The 22,376-nt window shown below is 42.0% G+C and overlaps 2 long non-coding RNA genes across 2 annotated transcripts; one reads left to right on the top strand and one right to left on the bottom strand.

Moving 5' to 3' along the window:
• Window positions 1-1,856: 1,856 nt before the first annotated feature.
• LOC106036046 (uncharacterized) lies at window positions 1,857-21,833 on the bottom strand. Its single transcript, XR_001207073.3, has 3 exons — window positions 21,196-21,833; window positions 14,474-14,571; window positions 1,857-3,584 (listed from the first exon to the last, which is right to left on the bottom strand). It is a non-coding gene; the product is annotated as an uncharacterized lncRNA (long non-coding RNA).
• Window positions 6,905-8,088, top strand: LOC136786613 (uncharacterized). The gene is made up of 3 exons (XR_010825778.1): window positions 6,905-7,189; window positions 7,366-7,451; window positions 7,736-8,088. It is a non-coding gene; the product is annotated as an uncharacterized lncRNA (long non-coding RNA).
• Window positions 21,834-22,376: the final 543 nt, after the last annotated feature.

Below are 22,376 nucleotides of genomic sequence, written 5' to 3'. Positions count from 1 at the left end.
AGTTTTGGTACCAGGTTGAAAGTGATAAAATCTAGGAAGAGAGAGCAGCCTGGGAGGAATGACTTCGTAGGAATACTTATTTTCTGGAACATGAAAACAGTTTGGTAACGTAGGAGAAGTAGATGACTGGGTTTTGTGCATTAATGACTAAGCATGTGTCACACCAAAGGTCATTCATTTCATATACACCACAAATACGCAAGCCTAGGTCTGCCTGATGGTGACTAGTAGCAACATTTCTTGTTTTGTCTCCATCATCTGGGTTTGTGATTGTGGTGGGGAGACCTCAGATCCATGATTTTGTTCCTGTCAATGTAATTATTGCACAGTTAATAGTCATAATTCTTCAGAGATGTGGGAATTGCTGTAGATGGGAGAAATCAGGTTGGATATTAGGAAAAACTTCTTCTCAGAAAGAATGGTTAGGCATTGGAACAGGTTGGCCAGGGAAGCGGTGGAGTCACTGTCCCTGGAGGTGTTGGAGGGAAGGGTAGATGTGGTACTTAGTGACATGGTTTAGGAGGTAATATTGGTGGTAGGTGGACTGCTGGACTAGATGACCTTGGACATCTTTTCCAACCTTAATGATTCTGTGATTATATGAAATGGCTTCTACAACAATCAGATCTGTAACCAGGCTACTCTGCCTTTCTCACCAACAAGCAATGGAGTTTAGGTGAGTGAACTGGAGGATGCTTTATCTGGGTTCACAGACAGGTTTATACATTTAAGGCAAAAGATGAGCCCATATTCTGAAATTATAATTTCAAAACCAGATCCCATATATACTGAATACCTCCAGCCAGATCATAGCTTGGGAACTATTTACAAAGCCAATATCTTTGTCTAAGAAACTTAAGCGAGGACTTCTTTCTCTATGAGCAATTATTAACGTATGAGATTTATTTCTATCTGGCAAGCCAGCAGACACTCATTTGAATCTATCTATAGCGTAAGGAAAAAAACTGTGCCTGAGCATTAGAATGACCATTTTATCTCGTGATGTGAGCACCCTCTGGCAAGTGTTCCCCATCTACCCAGAGACGATGTGTAAGCAGGCCATCACAACACAAGTTCGAGTACAGCACAACAACAGATATCACGTGCATAATGAACATCAGTGTTATTGCCTCTGATCAGCTACAGATATAGTTGCAGTAAGGCAAGTGCCTCTATGCTTCACAGAAAGGCCATGGCACATTGCAGGTGACAACTACTGTTCCACCATGTACCCAGCCATGCCATAACCCAACCTCTGAAGTTAGAATGAAACCAACTGTGATTAAAAAATGACTAGAACAGAGCAGTCCTGGTATCAAATTGTCCCTGCCATGGTCAGGAGAAAGAAAGAGTTTTATCACCCAAATCTGAAGAGTTGTCCTCTCCTGTGGAATTTGTCCTGCCCTTCTGTGGAAGCTCAGTTTCTTTTATACTAATACTAACACAAGTGAGCACCAGCTAACTATGTGCTTTGCTTTCCAGTCACGGCTGACTCTCTCTTGAGAGCAGACAGTTGTCACTATAGCCTCTATTCTTTTTGTTTTTTTTTTCCTGATAGTCTTCTTCTTAGACTGGCATTTCAGACCCATTTTGACACAAAAGACATATAATTTCTTACAGTCTCACCTGCATTAGACTGAATTTGACTGCACATTAATGAGTTAAAGGAGTGCTGAGGGGAAGGAAACACTATTACATCTCTCTCCTCTGACCAGGTATTTCTAAAATGTCAGAAAAGGTGGGCAAGGGTTTCTAGCTGGAGAGACTTGTAGTTTATACAAATACTATCTTAGCTAGGGCCTGGGGTTTATCAATTTGCAAGTGAAAGCAGTAAGATCTTGTGGAGATCCATCAGTACAAGCTTGAAGATGTGCCTTATTTGCCTAAATCTGGGAAGAGAAACTACCACCAAGTTAGATACTTCTCCCTCAAAAAACTGCATAGACAAAAGAGATCTGAGTGAACAACCTGGAATTAAAAAATAAATTATATTCTTTACTAAAATATCCATACTGTTTCAATAAATTTATAAAAACAGGCTTTAATCGAAGTATAGATTTTTTTCCTCACTTATTCAGAAAAGGTTTGTTTTCCATTTGAATCCTATGCTCTTATATATTTAATTTCATTTTTTATTATTATTATTAAAAATGTCTTTATTGAAAGTATTTCTGTAAGACTCAGGAATCTTGGCAATCATTTTTATTGGATTGATCAGTTCCACTTGCATGCAAATTTCTGTATTTGAATTAACTGTTGCAACACTTTTTTTTTTTTTTTGGTCATATAAACTGTTCTATTGATTCTGACATAAATAACACACGGAGTACTCCAAATCATAAAAACATAATTTGGGGGATTATTACCAGTATCTTCTACGTACCATACAACAACAAGCCCATAAACAAAACACAACTGTAAGGATCTATGCGATCACTAGCTTGTAAGAACTTTTCTCCTCCTGGCACTGGCAGCTGCCATTTGCCTGACTGGAATTATATCCTTATATTATATCTTATATCACACATTTTGCATGTCACTGAGACACAAATGAAAAACGAACAAACAAACAAACAAACAAACAAACAAAATCCTACTAATATATCTTATGTGGCTAGTGAGAGAAAAAAAAAAGAAAATGGGAAAAAATACATCCAGCTACTCTATTTTTTTTTTTTGAACTATTATTTGGGGTGTGTGGGGAGAGAGGTTGCTGCCTTCTCATTATGACTGCCTGTCTGATTGAGTAGTGATAGCTACACGCTCCCAGAAAGCATCTCTTCTGCTGCAAACGTACCAGCCATTTTCAGGACAGCTTAGTCAAACTGCAGCTTAGTGCCTCATTTGCAGTGCTTGGATTCCTCAGTGTGGTTTGCTGTTCCAGAGAACGTTTTAGGAACCCCTATCTACTTGATCTATGTTCCTGTTCCTTCATTTTTGAGTCATCATCAGCAATGGATTTAAGGTTGGTCTCTAATTCTCTTTCCACTGAGACATCCCTTACACGTTTTTTAGGCATCACATTTGCATGTGAACCGCTACTTAGCTTTTGGGGTTTCTTTTGGTTTTTTAGACCCTGCAGTCAGGCAACACAGATTAATTTCCTTGGCTGACTGTCAGGGCTCACAAACGGGAGCCTAGAAGCAAGGCTGAGCTGAAATTTGCTGAAACAAGGGTAAATTGACACAATGGACTCCAGTTTATAATAAAAGTTCTTGGAACCTAGGTATAAAGATGAAAGTGTCTTCCAAGGGAGTACGCATCCAGTCCATCTGTGTTGGAAGAGATACAGCTGTCATGTGTCTGGGTTTTGTTGATCTTGTCACATTTTCTGACTGGAAATATCACTCCTTCTGGACTGCTGAACATCTACAAATCCAGGCCAAATGGACATGTATTTTTCAGATCATGTCTGGACAGAGTTTCTGGGCAAAGAAAGAAGACATGGCTGGAAAGTCTGGATCCTAGGCAGATGTTCTGCCTGTGCATAGCAGTTCCACCACACTGAAGATGGGTACAAGCCTCTGAACATTCAGCACCCTGCATGGGCACATGCATTTCTGCCCAGGACATCTCTGAATGACCTGTGGAAGAAGAAAAGTCAATGTGATCATGAACACTAAAAAAAAAAAGGAGAGAAATAAAGATGGAAGATCACTGTGTAACTCTGCAGCTAAATTATGTCTTTGCTCATGTATTGGCCTTGGTTTCCTACCTAGACATTATGCTGAAACCTTGGACACAATGATTACATGTCCTTGCCTTACTGGTGCAGTGGTCTCTTGTTTGCTGTTGGTTTATCAGCAGACATGGAGCACAGCTCTGATGTGCCCAAGAGCATTACAACTGGATTTCTTGCACCAAATACAAGAAAGCCTAATGGCATGTTGTTGCATTTCACAAAACAGATCACAGCTGCTTTTATTATTACTATTATTATCATTATTATTATTTTTTTCACTTTGAAAAGGGCTATTTGAATCAACAGGGAGATGCCCACATTTCATTAGATCGCAGAGGAATGGATGAACGGATGCCATTTGTTTCTTCACAAGGGGAGTTTTTTAAAAATGCAGAGAAGAAAAGGAGAAAAATAAAACAAATGTTCTCATCCATCTGTCAGCAGTCCATTAGCAAACAAGTCCTTGGCAGTAGGGAAAGGAAGAGCATTTACCATGCTCTAAGGTAGGCAGTGGGGCAGAAGCAATGCTGGCTGACTTGTGGCAGCAGCAGTACATCACGTCATGTTGGACCTATCCCTTCAGCAGCAGCCAGCTTGATGCTTCTTCTTCCTCCCTCCTCTCTCCTCTCTGCTCACTGAAATTTCCCTTTGCAAACAATGCAGCGTCAGGGGGTGGGTGAGATTCTACATCTCCTGCCAATGCTGGGATTATCTGATTATCACTCAAAGAGAAAACTTCTTTCCAAGAAAACCTCCCGATGTGAGCTTGAAATTCTTTGTAGAACTTGCTTCACCTACACTTTCCATGCCTCACAAGAAATCTGTTACCTGTGTGCTTCCTCATTCTTTGAGCAGACTCAGGAGAAGCCAGAAGGCAGTGGGGCTGCCCTCTCCAAGTTGCTCTGGCTAGCTTGCCTCTACTTCCTCAGCTAGCACGTTTAATAACAGCTTAGGTGCCCATAAGCACATTGAGCAAAAGTTCTGTGAAAAAAAGGAAAAGTACGATCACCTTAAATAGTGTACTCCAGGGACAGGATGGGGAAAATGAAGCTGTTTTTTATTTGCGTTGTGCTCCATGGAGACAGGGAAGCTTTACTAGGGCTCGGTTGAATAATGAGCTGCTGAACAGAGAACCCTGCATACTGCTTTACAAACAGTTCCTCATAGAGTTCATATTAATTATCCCATTTTCTTATTAGATTCAGCTGATTTCTCACTCACTCTCACATGACTTTGTGCAAGGCTCTATGATGCCTTGTGAAAACAGCAATGACACATCTATGCTGATATAATCGTTAGATAGCCTCACAGCTCCTGCTTCCCAGTGTGGTCATTTGCTTGCAGACAGACACTGCTATGATGCTGTGAAAGTCTCTGTTTATGTAAAAATTGCTGCAAATCTGCAATGCAGATCATCAGTGGGGAATAGCCAGAGGGTGAAATCTGTTTTTCAAAGGTGCGTAGTTTTCCAGTGCTGGGCTATGGTTATTAAGGTTTACCCTCATTACAGATTTGGTAATACAAATATAGGTAGTTATTAACTTTCTCAGTTTTTATTTTTCACTCTTTGCCTGATGTTGCTTTGTCTCATGCTGCACCCAGGCAGGCAATAGCTTCCACATGGCTGAACGACTGTAATCCTGCAGCAGTATGGGACAAGGATGGAGGAAAGCACTTTCCTGGATACTCAGAGATGGTAATGGGCAAGTGCATTCTGATTCAGGCCAGAGCTATTTCTTGAATACAAAGAAAGCAGGAAAATAAACTTTCAAATTGAGTCTGTTTAATTGGTACCTTCCTTGTTTGTCCAGCAACTCAGGGGTTTATCTGACTTATTCTGACCACTTTCTTCCCAAGTTGTTATGAAATGGCCAGACCTAAATGGGAAGGGAAAACGCATCTGGCTATATGTACAGACTGGGGGATGAGAGGCTGGAGAGCAACCTCATGGAAAAGGATCCAAGGACTCTGGTAGATGGCAAGTTGAATATGTGTCAACAGTGTGCATGGGCAGCCAAAAAGGCCAGCTGTGTCCTGGTGTGCATCAGGCATGGCACTGCCAGCCAGTCGAGGGAAGTGATTGCCCTGCTCTGCTCTGTGCTGGTGCAGCCTCACCTCGAGTACTGTGTGCAGTTTTGGGCACCATAATACAAGGAAGGACATAAAACTATGAGTGTCCAAAGGAGGGCTACAAATATGGTGAAGGGTCAGGAGGGCAAGACGTATGAGGAGCAGCTGAGGCCCCTGGGTTTGCTCAGCCCAGAGCAGAGCAGGCCGAGGGGAGGCCTCATGGCGGCCTGCAGCTCCCTCACGAGGGGAGCGGAGGGGCAGGCGCTGAGCTCTGCTCTCTGGGGACAGCGACAGGACCCGAGGGAACGGCATGGAGCTGGGACAGGGGAGGGTCAGGCTGGGGGTTAGGGAAAGGGTCTGCACCCAGAGGGTGGTCGGGCACTGGGACAGGCTCCCCAGGGAAGTGGTCACAGCACCGAGCTGCTGGAGTTCAAGAAGTGCTTGAACAAGGCTCTCAGCCATAGGGTCTGGTTTTTGGGTGGTCCTGTGTGGAGCCAGGAGTTGGACTCCATGATCTTTGTGGGTCCTTTCCAACTTGGGCTATTCTGAGATGGGAAGGGAAGGGGAAGGGGAAGGGGAAGGGGGAGGGGGAGGGGGAGGGGGAGGGGGAGGGGGAGGGGGAGGGGGAGGGGGAGGGGGAGGGGGAGGGGGAGGGGGAGGGGGAGGGGGAGGGGGAGGGGGAGGGGGAGGGGGAGGGGGAGGGGGAGGGGGAGGGGGAGGGGAGGGGAGGGGAGGGGAGGGGAGGGGAGGGGAGGGGAGGGGAGGGGAGGGGAGGGGAGGGGAGGGGAGGGGAGGGGAGGGGAGGGGAGGGGGGGGAGGGGGAGGGGAAGGGGAAGGGAAGGGAAGGGAAGGGAAGGGAAGGGAAGGGAAGGGAAGGGAAGGGAAGGGAAGGGAAGGGGAAGGGAAGGGAAGGGGGAAGGGAAGGGAAGGGAAGGGAAGGGAAGGGAAGGGAAGGGAAGGGGGAAGGGAAGGGAAGGGAAGGGAAGGGAAGGGAAGGGAAGGGAAGGGAAGGGAAGGGAAGGGAAGGGAAGGGAAGGGAAGGGAAGGGAAGGGAAGGGAAGGGAAGGGAAGGGAAGGGAAGGGAAGGGAAGGGAAGGGAAGGGAAGGGAAGGGAAGGGAAGGGAAGGGAAGGGAAGGGAAGGGAAGGGAAGGGAAGGGAAGGGAAGGGAAGGGAAGGGAAGGGAAGGGAAGGGAAGGGAAGGGAAGGGAAGGGAAGGGAAGGGAAGGGAATGCTTTACTTGGCTTGTCTCAGCTCTGTGATCCTCATATTGGAGGATGTTGTTGACCCATGTTCCTGGAGTGCGCAGAATATCCTTGCTGCCCAGAGACCACGAGCATGCCAGAGCCACGCACTTCTTGGAGCTCATTGCAGAGGTGCTGGCAGTCCTGCTGCCTCCGTGTGGGAAGCTGCATAGCTGCTACAGCACAATCCTGTTGGTGAGATTTAATAGCTTGAGTCTGGTGCCTTGCCTGTGTGGGCCTGAGCTGTTATCCCCATTGAAGAGGGTGCTGGGCTGTCTGACCTACACCAGTGCTAGCTCAGTGTCTGTTGAATCACACTCTCCTGCAGAGTAAAGACATTTCTAAGGTTTTTGTTTCCCCTAACAATTAAGGTTTTACTGGTTACCTCTTCTGAACCTTTCCTGGTGGGCTTACAGCTCATTGCTGTCTCAGAGGAACAGGAGAGCAGAGTCTGGCTGTGAGTACAAGCAGGGCAGTACCCTGTCAGGGCTCCTTACCACCCCTGTTCTACAAGGGAAGGTCAATGTTTTGTTTGATATATTCCAGACTTGGAGATGAGAGGAAGGGGGGTGGTGGTGGTGGTGGTGTGGTGAGAACGACACTTACTGACATTGTTGGGGAAAAAAAAGAAATGGTAGCATTTATTTTGGCTGCTTTTAGTAAACATTCTTTAATGCTAGCAAACAAATACTGATTCCATCCTTTGCCTGCATATTGATGTTTGTCTCTAAAACAATTTAGCTACAGCACAAGAATCGGAGCCTTCTGCATTAACCAAGGCAACAAGTGCAGTTGTGGACCTCTCCTTCACACCACTGCTTAAAACACACACAATTGTGGTGCATATGAACTTTGTTTATAATCTCCTCACTGTGTATATGCATTCCATTGCAAGCTGTGCAATATATCATTACATCTCTTACAGTGTAGAAATACTGTATAAAAATGAGATTGAGTCCTTTATTTATAGTCATCTACAGCCAGATGATGGAAAACATTTTCTGCTTAAAGAATGATTACTGTTAGTGTTTCCTGGAAACCCCTTTCATCAAACAGTGGGAATGTTTCTTGTCCTTAGCATCACATCTGCAAAGTTAGAGCCAAGAAAATGTCAATAATTCCATTATTACAAATCCCAGCTTTCAAAGATTAATAATTTTACACATACTCACTCACACAAAGACAAAAGCATTTTGAGCTGAAATTTGGCATAAACATTTGTAACCCAAGAGCAAAGCTTGCTTCTGCAAAATGATCTCCACCGTTTTGAAGCTGAGAGGACTCTCAGGGTGCCTGCATTTTTTTGTTTGTTTGTTTTTTCATTATTTTTTTTGAGTCAGTTGTTTGGAACTGATACAATCTCACTTGCTATCTGGCAAGAACTCATTTGTATGTCTGAAGCTCTCAATAGGAGAAAAAAAAAAAAGTGGTTTACGGTGTCATGCTTTCTTGTTTTTATAATGGGGCTTTCTCTAGATGCCAAAGAAAGGGAGATGGTGAAGTTCAATTGGTTCAGCAGAATCCCTTTCTCACTCGTTAATTTTCCCTTTAAATATTTCAGACTCCCATTTTTAATGCCCCTTTATACATAGCTGAGTAGTATGTGTAAGGAGTATTTTTCAGGAAAATGTCATTGCATAAAGAAACCAAAATCCCAAGTAACTCCCCAAGCACTTGGAATAAAGGAAACCTAATTTATTGTAGTTTTTGAGTTTGATCAACTTGATTTTACAAAGATACGAACTGTAGTTGAAGTCTTTTCCACAGCTAGACATTTAATTTTTCATTCTTTCTCTCCCTCTTGACCTTTCTTTTCTCTAATGCAGATTTTAATTAGCTTGCGCTCTGTCTGTTTTTATAAATTTGGCTGAAAGTTGTATATTTGTGTATATTTGACATCTCTTCCCTTCTTCCTGCTTTTTTTTTTCTCCTTTCAAATCAGTGAACAGGATCAAAAAGTATTGCCAGGTACTCGTATTTGTACATAATTAAAAATGCGCATACAGTGGGAATGCACAAATCTCATTAGCTTAGAGAAGCAGGCTTAAAAAAGCCTTCTGTCTTTCTCAGTTTTTGTGTGACAATGTCTCAGTTGTCCAAGAACCCCTAATAAATTAAGAACGTGCAATAATAGTGTGAATTTCTCATCAATCATTGCCCGATTATGTTTGGGCACCTACGCAAAATGTAAATAAACCAAAGTGCCAAACATAAGGCAACATGCCCAGTTTCATTTTATTATGCAACTGGCAAGTTGCTACACTACAGAAGTGCTGGTGAAGATGAATTTGAACAGATGTTTTTTTGTGCTGGCCTAAAATCTTGTGTCAAAATCTAGGACTTGGCGATATTCTGAACACCCACATTGTTCATGTTGATTATGAAGGAGTACAGTCTACTTCAGCTTCTTCCAAGAGACCTTGTATCCCTGCTTTGCATTTCTGGACTGTTGGCTTAAACAATCCACTTGCTCTGTACACATGCACTTGCTTCCTCCCTCAATCACCTCTCCAAAGTATGAACAAACTTCCTGAAGTTATCACTCTGTATTTCAGCTTGTAAAACAAGGCATTTCAGGATTTTTTCACTAGCTGCCTTGGCCGCTACTCCTGCTGTGGAGCTGTGGCATGACGGGTGCCCAGAATCTGAAACCTAAGAGGAGGAAGTGGCAGGCATTTGATACACCCGTCCGTGCACGTAGCACTGCAATAATCATCTGTCAAATTGAATGCTCAACTTCACAGACTAGACAGCTTGAGTAGGAAGTGTACGCTTTCACGAGGAGTAGTCTTTATTCTGTCATTAAACCGATACAACTGGGTCAGAAACAACCAAAGTGAGTTCATGATTAATGTGTTAAAGGCAATCGACTGTAACTCTGTCATCTTTTTCCAGCTGAGGGAAGGGGCTAAGTGAACTCTTGGTCAATCTGTGCATAGAACACCTCTCTGCTTTGAGTTGTAGTTATGCTGGCTAGGAATTAAAAATGTTTCTAAGACAGTCATTTTTATTTGGATTCGCCTTCAGATGGCACAATATGCTTCAGAGAATCTGCAATAAGAAATGTCTGCCAGCCAAAGGTTCCCCTTTCCCTGAGCACTGGCCACACCAAACTCAGAGAGAAAGAAACAAATCCACTGGCCTGCCAAGAGAAGCTGAAAGTGTGGAGAGGAATGTCTACCTAGATAATACTTGCCTGGCATAGACCTGCATGCCATGCCAGGTCAGTTCTTTAATAATACAGAGAAACCAGAAAGCCTCATCACAGGTGATCTTCATATAACCTCAGTGGGAAGCACTTGAAACAACAAAAAACTTATTGAACAAATTTCCTGAGTACTTTGGCTTCAGTTAGAGTATTCACATACTTAAACAAGCTGGAGTCTTCACCTAAGTGGTAACCTCAAACAGAAAACACAGCATATGCTATTTAAGTGCTGGAAGGGTGTAAAACATGCGTGGACACCCTGTATGGCATTCTGCCTTCCAAGAGAACATTAGGGAATAATCTGGTGTTAACTGAGACTCTTTTTAGGACTTACACTTTTGGTAATGAAGATCCCCATTATCATCAGGGCAGGGGGAATTTGTCCTGTAAAAATACTTTTTGCTGCAACACTGACAGGACACCTTTAGTATAATCAGGACAGATAATTCCAGACCTGGAGAACTAGGAGAAAGTGGAAAAGTCACGGCAGTTGTTTAATGTCTGATAAGTAAGTTGTGCGTATATCAATGGCAGATAACAGTGCTCGTCTTCTTCAGGAGTTCTGTAGCATGACGTGTCATCTATTCTTGTCTGTAGAAATCACCCCGAAACCTGCATGAGATTTTCTGCTTGTACATTTTTTTTTCCAATTGAATTATGCTGGTTTAAAACTGTTGGAATAGAGAGGAGCATCAGGGTGTCTGTCATCAACGTCCATACCAATATGACAAGCATTAAAAAGAGACCATTCCTCAGTAGTGCAGAGAACGAGCGCTGCAGTGGATTGTATTTCTGGTACTATTATTACAGAGAGACTTGCAAGAAACATACATGCTGTGGATGAAATGGGTATGGAATCATAGAGGCTAATGATAGAAAAAGGCCACTTATGTCAACTGCTATATTTCCCTGCTGATACAGGATTGTTCCCAATGAGATTCAATGTATTTTTAGTGCTTTGTCCAGTCTGGTTTTATATGTAAATAACAAAGATTGTCAGTTGTAAAGGAGCCTGAAATAGTTTTGTTCTAGTTCTGTCTTCCCTTTTCCCCTTCTTATTCAGGCTAAATGGGAACAGGAAAGACATTCATTCTCTCTCTCTCTCTTTTTTATTTTTTTTATTTTCTCCCTCTCCTTTCTGCTGTTTGACCCTCCTCATAGACAGGATTTCTCTGACCTGATTTTTAAAAAACTGCATTTGGACAGTTCAGCATTATAAGCTACTTTATCACAGGTCTGATTTAAGAGGTCTCTTCAAAATGCAGAGGCTGTGTTTGACAGGAAACAACCCCCTTGCAAACCAACCTGGAAAATAAGTAACAAACAAAACAGTGATTTCTGCTCAGATAGGAACTGAAGTGGAGCCTTTGCATATGCTTTCTTCTGTTCTGTGTCTCACATTATCGTCGAAGTTATTGAGGTTCTGCTCACTCTCTGCCCATCCATTAGGCATAGCCTTCCAGAACATTGGATGTGGTTTAGGCCACACAGTATCAAGCAATTTAAAAACAAAACAAACTCGTCTGCTTGGTATAGAAAGAAAACTGTGAGCTCTTCAACATTTTCATATAAGCACCCTTTCATATTTCTGAAGACTTTTTTCCTTTTTTGACTTTGCACCCTTAGAGAGTTGCATCTCAAGAGGACATAAACTGGTATGGCATGGCTTTCAGAAAATGAAGTTTTGGGGTTGAAACTCATCTGTATTAGGAAACAAACTTCTCCTCAGTGGTTTGCCATTATACATACTAGCAACTCAAGTAAAGAGACCAAGGAAGTTACAGCTGAATTGTGCTTATCTTGACAAGTGAATGGCCCTCAGCATACCTTGTCTTTGAGCCACGCACAGTCACATCTCTGCTTTGGATTTGGTGAACATAACACCTTCTAGTCAGTGAAACAGTGGACAGATTAATGGTGTCTTTGTTTCTGCTACCATCTAGATGGTGGCCTGAATGAAAATACAGAGAACAAAATGATCTAGGGATTGAATTAATACCATCTGAGTGAGCATGTCCTATCTGCAGCAAAAGGAATAGAGAGATGGAAAATGAGGACACACCAAAAAAAATTACTTGTCATTTGCTACTAAGATAAAGCTGTGGAGAGAGAGAGAGACCAAGGAAAAAAGAACTTGTATTACGGATTGTGTTGGCTGAAAAAAGCCTTGAAATAGAAACTGAGTCCTATTTACTGTCCATGCTGAGTTCAGGGAAACAGGGCTCCTGACGTCCTCATTCAATAATCAGCCTTGCACAAAGCACCCAGCTCCAGCACCAGTTTCTTTTCCCAATGCAAACAACCCTCAAGGCATTCAATATTGTCTAACTGCTGCAGTTGCTTTCATAAAAAAAAAAAATAATAGTAATAAAAAGTGCTGCTTTCTCTCAGAAGAAAACAAAGGCAAAGCAGCAGGGTTTTACCTGTTCCCCATTACCACCCAATGACAGACTGCAGTGTCCTGGACTTTGAGAAGTCCTCCCAGAAGCTGATGAGAGCAAAAGCAGCCTTGGCCCTTACTTCAACTTACTCCTGATTTACACCAGGGAAAGAAGAAACAGTATGCAAGAGGATGGGGATAAAGTGTGCAAAGAGGAAGAACGTTCACCAAAGGGAGAGTGAAAATACACCAGGAATGAAGGACTATTGGTGACAAGGATCATATTGTCAAGTGCTGTATTCACATGGGTTCCTCCCACCAGAACATCTGATTACGGACACTTGAGAATAAGTGTTAGAGCAGGAGGTTTCTGTTCCCCCAGAAACCCAAACAGTGGCCTTGGATTTGTGGCTGTCCTTCCCAGTATGTATCTCCTCACGTTTGTGACATTGATTTACATAACCACAGTGTGCCAGTCAGCTTATGAATTTATTTCTAATAGAATGCTTACTGATAAACCAGTCTCAGGCAATCAGGAAAATCACATCTGTGTCTTAGCAACAGAAAATATTGCTAACCTGAAAAACAGTCACCTAATTTTTTTTTTTTTTTGAAATGCCATAAGTCTAGTAACTGTTGACCCAACTTGATTTTTTTTTAACTTTTTTTTTTTTTTTAAAATTGTCTTCCTTCTTTCCATGCTTTTTTAAAGCCTTTCTTCTCAACTTGTAGCTATATGCCTGGCTTTCTGAGTGCGGTCTTCAGGGTTTACCAGTATCTTTCCCAAGAGATGTATTTTCTGGTGTTTGAGTTTGCTGCTTCTCTTCCATTGCAATTACAGGGTGCATTTTACAGAGTTCCCTGGTATTTATATGCTTTGCCTGCAACAGTCACCCAGATTTCCTCAGCTGTTTTTTTTTTTTATTATTATTATTATTTATTTTTAACAACTCACTTCAGAGCATTCATGTCCCTTTTTGTCTTCTATCACAAAACAACCAACATTTTGATTTTTTTCAGTATATTTGTGTTTCCATGGTGAAGAGAATATTATAATCTTTTCTTGTGGCTTACCAGCTTTGAATGGTGTACACTACAGATTTACTTTTTAATCTTTTGGCATAGTTTTCCGCTTTGAACCCTTTGTATTCAAGAGAAACACACTTAAAACCAGGTGATTAGTAGATATCTGCACTTCAAGGCCAAACAAACTGGTAGTCTGACTTCCAGAAAATTTCACCCAGCTACCCTTATCCTGGGTTCAACATCTTGTATTTGCCTAAAGCATGTCTCCCAGAAAGGCACCTGGGCTTGAGTTAAAGGATTCACATCTTCATGTGGTAGTTTGCACAAATAATTAATAATTATCATGAAACATTGTTCCTTATTTCTCATTTGAATTTGTCCAGATATAACTTCCAGATACTGATTCATGTTTGGCTTCTGCTAGATTAAAGTACATAAGGTACTTATAATAAAATGCTATTGAATCTTCTCTTTGACAGGCTAAACATATGGAGCTCTTCAAGTCTCTCACTTGATGCTCTTCCTGAACTGAATCATGGAAACGAATTACGTTGCACCCAGCATACCATGGGGGGAAACAAGGGGAATATGTTTTGCACAGAAACATTGTGCTTCAGCAGGGCTTGGGAGAGAAAGAAGAAGACGAGGAGAGGGAAGACTAGGCAGGGCAGGAGACAGATAGCTCCTTAGGCAAACTGCAAAGAAAATCATCTGGGGATGAAAACAGGACTGTGTGTGTCCCATAGGTCTGTAGTTACTTAACTGCTGTTTTGAAAAAAAGGCACGGGGCAGAGACTGCTTAGAACATAATTAATCTCCAACTGCATCTGCTGGTGGTTTGACCCTAGCAGATCCAGAAACTTACCTGGCATGGACAGGCAGCGTGGTTCTCTGCGACTTGCCCAAGTTATCAGACAGAGGCATTTGGTCATCATCATAACGTTCTGGAACAAAGAGGCTGTGCTGGGAAGAAAAATAAAATAGTTTTTATTTCATTCTCTGGAAAGGAATATTCTGTCGGTCATGTATCAAAAAGCATAAAACTTATCTGGAAGAGCATTAAAATTGTAACTGTACTCTCATACCAATACAGTGTCATCAGATAAATAAATTGATAATAATAAAAAATCCTCAAATGAAAGTATTATTTCATTTCTATATAGGTTGGCATTTTTCATCTGCTTGGATATTTCGCTTCATTTTTTTAATACATATTTGGGTTATATATTATGCATAAACAAGCAGAAATATCACTTACTTTTAGCTTTTTAAAAATTGTATAGAAAACACAAGGTTAAGGACAAGATTTGTGCACAGCAAAAAAGCAGTTCTCAAAGATTATTATAAAAGATGGCTCCAAGAAAATAGTATTAGGGTGAGCAGGCCCAGGTTACAGGTTTAAGATTACAATATTAAACTTTTAAATACCACGTTGCCTCATCTGAAATAGCTAGCGTGTGGTTAGTTCTGTATCCTTGTAGAATTTTAAAGCAAAACCAAAAATGAGCATGGTGAGCCTAGACAAATACCTTGAAGCATATGAGATTTTTCCAAGCTAGGCCAACTTGTTTTTTCTGGGTTGTATAGTAAGTTGGTTGCACACACGAAATGTTTAAATTCTTGGAAAATTCTAAGTATTGCCAAGACTGTTTGATGTGATAATCTATCCCTCTTGACTGTTTTGAACACTTCTTATGTCTTCTATTTTATTATCTTAAACTCAGTGACTCAGAGACTGAGAGGCAGAGAGCTCTTTATCACAGAACCATAGAATCATGGGGCGGTTTGGGTCAGAAGGGACCTTAAGGACCACCTGGCTCCAACCCCCTGCCATGGTCAGGGACACCTCCCACCAGACCAGGCTGCCCAAAGCCCCATCCAGCCTGGCCTTGAGCACCGCCAGGGATGGGGCACCCACAGCTTCTCTGGGCAACCTGGGTCAGTGCCTCACCTCCCTCGGAGTAAAGAATTTCTCTTTTTCTCTTTTCACTCCCATCCCTAGGAAAAAAGATAATAAAAAAAAAAAAAAAAAAAAAAGAACAATTGTAGAACCCCTTTTCATCTAACTGTCAGCAAAAAGATGCTTTCTCCTAAGAAGGCTTTCAAAAAGGGGAGGAGGAGACGAGGAAAACTCAGCAGCTCCACCAAGGGTCCTCCATGCAGGGTATCTGATAAAATGCCTCAGAGCAGGCTTGGCCCTGGGGGCTCAGAGGATAGCACAGTACCTTAGGTGTCAAAGGATCTGGATGCCAAAGGAGGAAGAAATCCCAGACAGATCCCAGACAGCTTGTAAGTCCTGCAGCCAAAAGCTCCAGGGAGAAAGGTGTCCTTTCCTCCCTTAACCAGTGAATGGAGGGAAAGCCCCAACACAGACTTCACACAGGCATATGGCAGCAAACTTCAGGCTGACTGGAAAATCCTCAACAGCTAGAAGTGAGACCCTGATGGATGGCAGTGGGGTCCAAAATACCTGCCAGAATGGAAGAGTTTATTTCTAAGCAACAGGGAGTCCGTGCAACATGCTCTGGGGCCTGTCCCTGGGTGACACGGAGAGCACACGACTCCTGAAGCTGAGGAGCAGCAGCAGCAAAAGGGACCCTCCAGCTACTGCTGAGCTAAAGACTGCAGACCGGAGACTCAGCAGCACTTCCCAAAGGTACCTGGGGCTTGTGCTGCTGGCTGGCACCAGGGGACAAATGACCACCGGGAAGGTGGACGCGAGCAGTGAAGGGCCTGCCGAGCACTGACGTGTGGAAGGTAGGAAGGTGCGCACGAACGATGTGTGGAAGATGGGCACCCACACATGTGAAGTGTGAAATTAAGTTAACAGACAGCCGCTATACAGACAGCGGCTACACTTGAGATGATGCTATGTTCCCTTTTCTCCCCCTCTTAAAGCTTCATTCCTTGTTTCATGCTCAGACGTATGAGAGGAAAAGTGGTGCCTCTTCAGGACACAGTAGGAGGAGTATCTTCTGCCTGCAAGGTTCAACTGCAAGTGTTGTTTTTAGAAGGGACCCCCATATCTTACATGGCCAGGTGCTGCCTCTCACGATTTTCTGTGCCTTCATATCCTCCTAGGCATGTGGACCTTACAGATGGTCTTCACATTTATGAACTTATTTTGCATTACAGTGTGCTGAGTTTAACAAGACCTTAAATAGATACTTTATTGCTGGGTATTTTTGATACCAGATCAGATAGATGTCTTTTAGACATAGAGAGAGAATTATGTCCCCAGGAAAACAATAGACCCATGATTTCTGAGAAACCATCCTGCCTTCTTTTCTGCCTTTCTTTGCCAGCCTCTTCAGACAGCAAAATATAGAAATGGTGGTAGTATTTAATTCTGCACAACAATGTTTGATACAGTGCTTTATACACATGGCACAACATTTCAGGACTGCTAGCTACTCTACTACTGCTATCTGAGGAAATTTAGGGCTACCTCATTATTTCAGGCTTTTTTTATGTAATACCTCATATATTCTGTTGAAATAAAACTGAATGCATGTATACCAAAGAGCAGAAATCAGGCTGTTGTCATTCATTCATTCATTCATTCAGTTCTCAGTGTCAAATGACTCCTGTGATGAAAGCCAAGATTTGATGCTTTGGTCTTTTCATTGCCTCAAATGACATGGAGTCTGGTCTCTCTCCTAGTTCATTAAGAAACATGCAAAATTCTCTCTAATTAATTTTCTTTTTCTCCCTTTTCTCTCCCCTTACTTCAACCCTGAAAAAGAGCTGAAATCTAACAAACAGAAACAGCATAATATTAAATTTTTTAAATGTGCAAACCAATACCATTAGAAATATTTTGTGTACCCAAAGGCACCCATAATTTGCAGTCTTCTGGCTAGTTCTCATTATCAGTTTCAAAGACTGGCCCCACTTCTTTTGGCCTGGACTTGAAAAGACGTGGTCTGGGCACAAATTTCTGGCATTAACTATGTTACTGTAACTAAACAGGACATCTTGAGTCCTTTACATCTCATTGTTGAAGTCAGTGGATGGCACAAGGTCTTTGTTTTTCTTTGCAATTAGGATTACAGATGGCTGTCTTCCACGTGAGGCAATTAGAGCAGTCCTCCTCAAAATACCCATTATCAGGTATCAAAAGGCCAGGTGATAAATTCATGCCCACCAACATGACAGTTAAAGCGGAATGTGTAATGCTCCTTTGGATATGACATATGTGTAGTCACTAAATTCAACAGCTCAGACACCTTCTCCCAGCACTAGCTCTGCTCTGTTCCAGTTGGCTCCTTCCATACAGTTTTGCAATACGCCAGATACTTCATTTACAGCACAGAGGTGTATGCCTGAACATATTTGCAGGCCAGGAGGGGTTTTTGGCTGGAGATATTTTTTTTGGATCAGGGAGTTAGAAAAATTCTGTGTGGAGCTGGCAGCAGTGGCTTTGTACGGGTTAAGGTGCCAATTCAGCCAGGCTCAGCCCCTGCCGGGTGGCAGGCAAATGCTTTGCTGAGCAGATCCCTGGGTCACCTCTGAAGGCAGCCCTGATTGTCAGGTCTGTCCAGGACTGTGCAGGTCTGGAGTACGCATACAGGCTATAAACGTATAAAACAAAGCATCTGATCGAGGTGGAAGTGCCAGCATGTGAAAGGTCTATGTTTGTCAGAAACAATTTTTTAAGCTGTCCTGTATATTCCCATTTTTTCCCCTTAAAGAGTATAGGAAGTGAGAGAAGAGAACAAACTCTTTTTTACTGATGTTAAGCTCAGCTTGTGGATGAAAAGCTGGCCCAGGTTTCAGCTTTCACAGCAGGTTTGAGAAGTCTGTATCCCATGCTATTAAAAGTGACTGAATCTTGGAAGTTTATCTCAATTTCACATAAATTTGAATAACCCAGAACTTTAACTCAAGTTACAACAGAAATTTAAAGAGATTTTGGATTCATGGATAGTTCTGTTTATAGAATCTCTTCCAGACTGATTGCACATGCATTTCGGAAACAGTTTAAGTTGTTCCACTGTCATTTTTTAAGTACATGAAAAGAGATTGTCCTTCCCTTGCTTCCTGGATAATAATTGCATTTTTGATGCAAAGAGGCCCCAGCCTAGGATATGTGGACCCACAAGTCAAGCACTAGTATTTGAGGGCACACAGATCTAGATTTTTGTTCTGGCTCACATACAGAACAGAGATCGGGATTCAGATTTCAAGCAATCCAGAATTCCTGAGGTGCCCATATTTATGGTTTGGATTTGGGCTGAAGTACAGTTGTACGGGAGCAATAAGTGAACTAAAGCATGGAATTACAAAGCACTCCCAAAATCAACTTATGATAGGCCATTATTAACTTCTTCATTGAACAGAGAAAAAAAAAAAAAGATTTAATTTAAACTACCACTACTTTCCTCCCTACTTTTCTCCATCACATTCCAATATTACTCCCTTATAATCTCCCTGAACTTACAGAAGACTTGAAAAATAATTGGTTTGGTAAGCATAGTCATATGCTTTTCATCAATATTTTATTTTGAAACATGGTGAAGAGTTGTGTTGTAGTATGAAAAATGTCTCTCTCTAAACATCATTTTCTAATGGACTATTTTATGTCCCATAAAATGCGCTAATTTTTACTTGTCCTCTGCTGTCAATGAAACAAACTATTATTTCCTTCCACAGAACCAAACTCAAAACAAGAATGTCTGGAATATCAAGAGTAATGACATACAAAGTCCCTTCTGGCCCCAGCTTCTATTGAAAAATAATTGGATGAATTGGTGATGCTTACATTTCATCTAGCCTGCCACTATGAGTAATTCCATGGTGCCTTCTTGGCCAAAGCTCAGCCATTTAAGCACTTGGTGAAAATCTATTTGGATGGACTTTGGATGGTAGGAATATGTCAAGCAGCAGCAGAGTAAGAATGAAAGCTCTTCGGAATAGTGTTGCATGTGTTGTTACAGCATCTAACACTCTGCAGACTGCATCCTGACTGTGACTTCAAGTTTCTGCTGCAGTATAAATAATAAATGATGAGGATGCTAACAATAAAAGTAAAGCTGACTTGGATACAAACTGTAATGTGATGGGCAAAAGATTTCAGACAGTGGAATAGGCCCTTGTGTGGTGTAAATTATCACAGTACCATGTGATGTCATTAAAGCTATGATTTACCCAGAGAACTGCCTTTTGGATGTTGCCTTGCCAAGAAATCACGATATGGCTTGTCACATCTCAGAACGGATTAATGAACCAGAACAAAATAGATGCCAGCTTGCCAGTGCTGTTATTGGGATCAGAATTTGTTACAAATTTTTAACAGGAAGCAATTCATAGGAAAAAAAATATATATTTTTTTTTCTTCCAAATTCTCAAATAGTCAATTTGAAACACATATATGATTCTTTTTTTTTCTTTCCTTTTTTTTTTTTTTTTCTGTCTTTTGGTTCATTTGTTTTCCAGTGACTTTTCTTTCTGTTCCTTTTTTCCTGCCTTATTTTCAGATGTTGCCAGACTTTTGGAGCATCAAAGGAGAAGGAATTTGGGAGAGGACTGCAAGACAGATATGCCACAAACAGAGGATGGTTGAGATGAGCTGAGGGAGTAGGGCAGGCTGGTGCTGCAAGAAGTCCCTGGCATGGTCGCTGCCTGGAGCCACTTCACTCAGCCAGCTTTTGTGCTGATTTTACCTGAGTTTTGAGATTTCAAAATGCAATCTGTGAGGGAGAGAATCAAAAACAAGGAGGGAGAAAAGGTAGAGATTTTGCCAAAGTCAACACTCAAGCAGCAGTTCCCTAGACCTCCCCACTGCTTAATGAAGTGAGAAGGTGAACTTGAGGCGTAGGAGGTGGCCTCTTCCTCCTGCTGTTTTGGAGGTGAAAGTAAAGAACAATGTGTTAAGTGCAACCAGCTCATTGCTACCTCTTATCTTCTTGAATAGGCATTTACTTCCATGTGAATAGTTGCATTTGAAAAGTTCGGTTTTTTTCTCTCTTTTTTTTTTTTTTTTGGTAGCTCAAAAGTTGTTTATTTTTTAACAAACCCTCCTGTAATGAAGTATCACAGGGTGACACGTACATCTGTCAGCCAGCGAACTCACCCGTTAAAGGCTGTGAGGCATGAAGCTTTGCCTGTTCATGCCTAAGGTGTGCATTTATAGGCTGATAGACACAGAGTGTGGTATGTGCTATTGCTTATTCAGGGCAGTATGAAAAGGTGCTGTCTTGATTTATCTTTGGCAGCAGGGTAACTGCTGAGAGGGGGGCAGGAGGATCAGAAAGGATAAGTGTCGTCTAGAGTGAAGCATTCTCAGACAGCCCCATGACTTCATATGAACTTGTCACACACAGAGTCATTCTTTTGGACAGAAATACAGCAAAGGCAAAGTTGTGGTCTAAGCTCTAGACACTACTCAAACACATGCAAATGGATATATGAACTTAATTCTCTACCCAGTTAAATGAATGCAAAAAGACAAAACACACTCAAATTATAAAACCCAACAATTGAGATCAATTAGTGCAGGAACTGGAAGGATCTCAGACCATTTTATGGTTCTTCTCATCATGCACATGAGTTCAAAGGATCTTCTTCCAATAATGAGGAACTTACTTTTAACATAGAAGAGTCTCATATTCCATGTGACTTTAAGTGCTGCTACGGTACTTCATGGGTGCTGTCCTTTGGTAATACACTGGATTTTGACTGCCTGAGATTCTACCCTTTCTTCATTAAGCATCTCTTATTTCCTCCACTTCGCTGTAAAAATGCTTCCCAGCAAAGGCTCTTTCCATCCAAGAGGTCTATGGACACCTTCCAGACACTAATCTGGGAAGTTGTTCTGCATGGGATTTCCCCAGGATCTCATGAGTAGCTGTGCTTCTGCAATGGCTTGAAGGACCCTGGATGGTCTCTTCATCGGTGGACAAGACCTTTATCAAAACAGGACAGCTGCCACAGACAGATCTTCTACTTGATGCTGAGGAGACCCCGGAGGAGGAGGCAGTCCCACTGTGAGAAGACAAGGTGCAGAAGGTCATGAAAGGTAGCAACCAGGTGGCTGAAGTTGCTGTTTACTCTTCGTGAGAGCTGTAAAGAAATGGGGTAGTGCCTCTTGGCATGGAATGAATAAGGAAGCTGAAAAATGTGACTTTGGGGTGGAGGGGAGAGCTCAAAACAATGACAATGTAAAAACAAAACCACTAAAATCTATCTGTGAAATTTGGTTCTGCTTTTCATGAAACTGGAGAGAACTGATCTTACAAAAACAAGTGCTTGTTGAGGTTGCTGTTGTATGGAACTGGCGTGTGATGTTTTTCTAGCAGCCTCTCTTCACTGTCATCAGAGTGCAATTTCTCTAGAGTCACTGTGGGATGCAACAGATTTCTTGGAAAAGAAGGCTGTGTTGACACCCACAGGCTAGTAATGTTTTCACAAGAAAGAACATGACTTTACATTTGACTCTCTTGAAAAGAGATTAGCAACACTGTGATTTATAAGAATTGCCAGGGTTTGAGGTTGTGTTTTTTTTTTCCTCTCTCTCTGAATCTAAGCTCCAGCAGGTAGGTGTTAAGTGAGTGAAGCATTTCTGGCAAGATTTATGTGCCCATACAGTAGATGGGAGTGAAATCTGACAGTCTAAAGGAGGGGGAGCAACTGACAAATAGAGGGGGTGGAAAAGGCAGATTGGCTTGGATTTTTTCTTTCCTGTTCCTTTGCAGTCAAAACCCTTTGAGACTCTTCACTCTTGGGTTGAAATTTTCATTTGCACAGACATTTCTCTTCCTTGTCCT

The sequence above is a fragment of the Anser cygnoides genome, chromosome 1 (genome assembly GCF_040182565.1).
Source record: "Anser cygnoides isolate HZ-2024a breed goose chromosome 1, Taihu_goose_T2T_genome, whole genome shotgun sequence".
Classification (NCBI taxonomy): Eukaryota; Metazoa; Chordata; class Aves; order Anseriformes; family Anatidae; genus Anser; species Anser cygnoides.
Note: the sequence above shows the minus strand (reverse complement) of the source record. Positions and strands in the feature narration are given on the sequence as shown.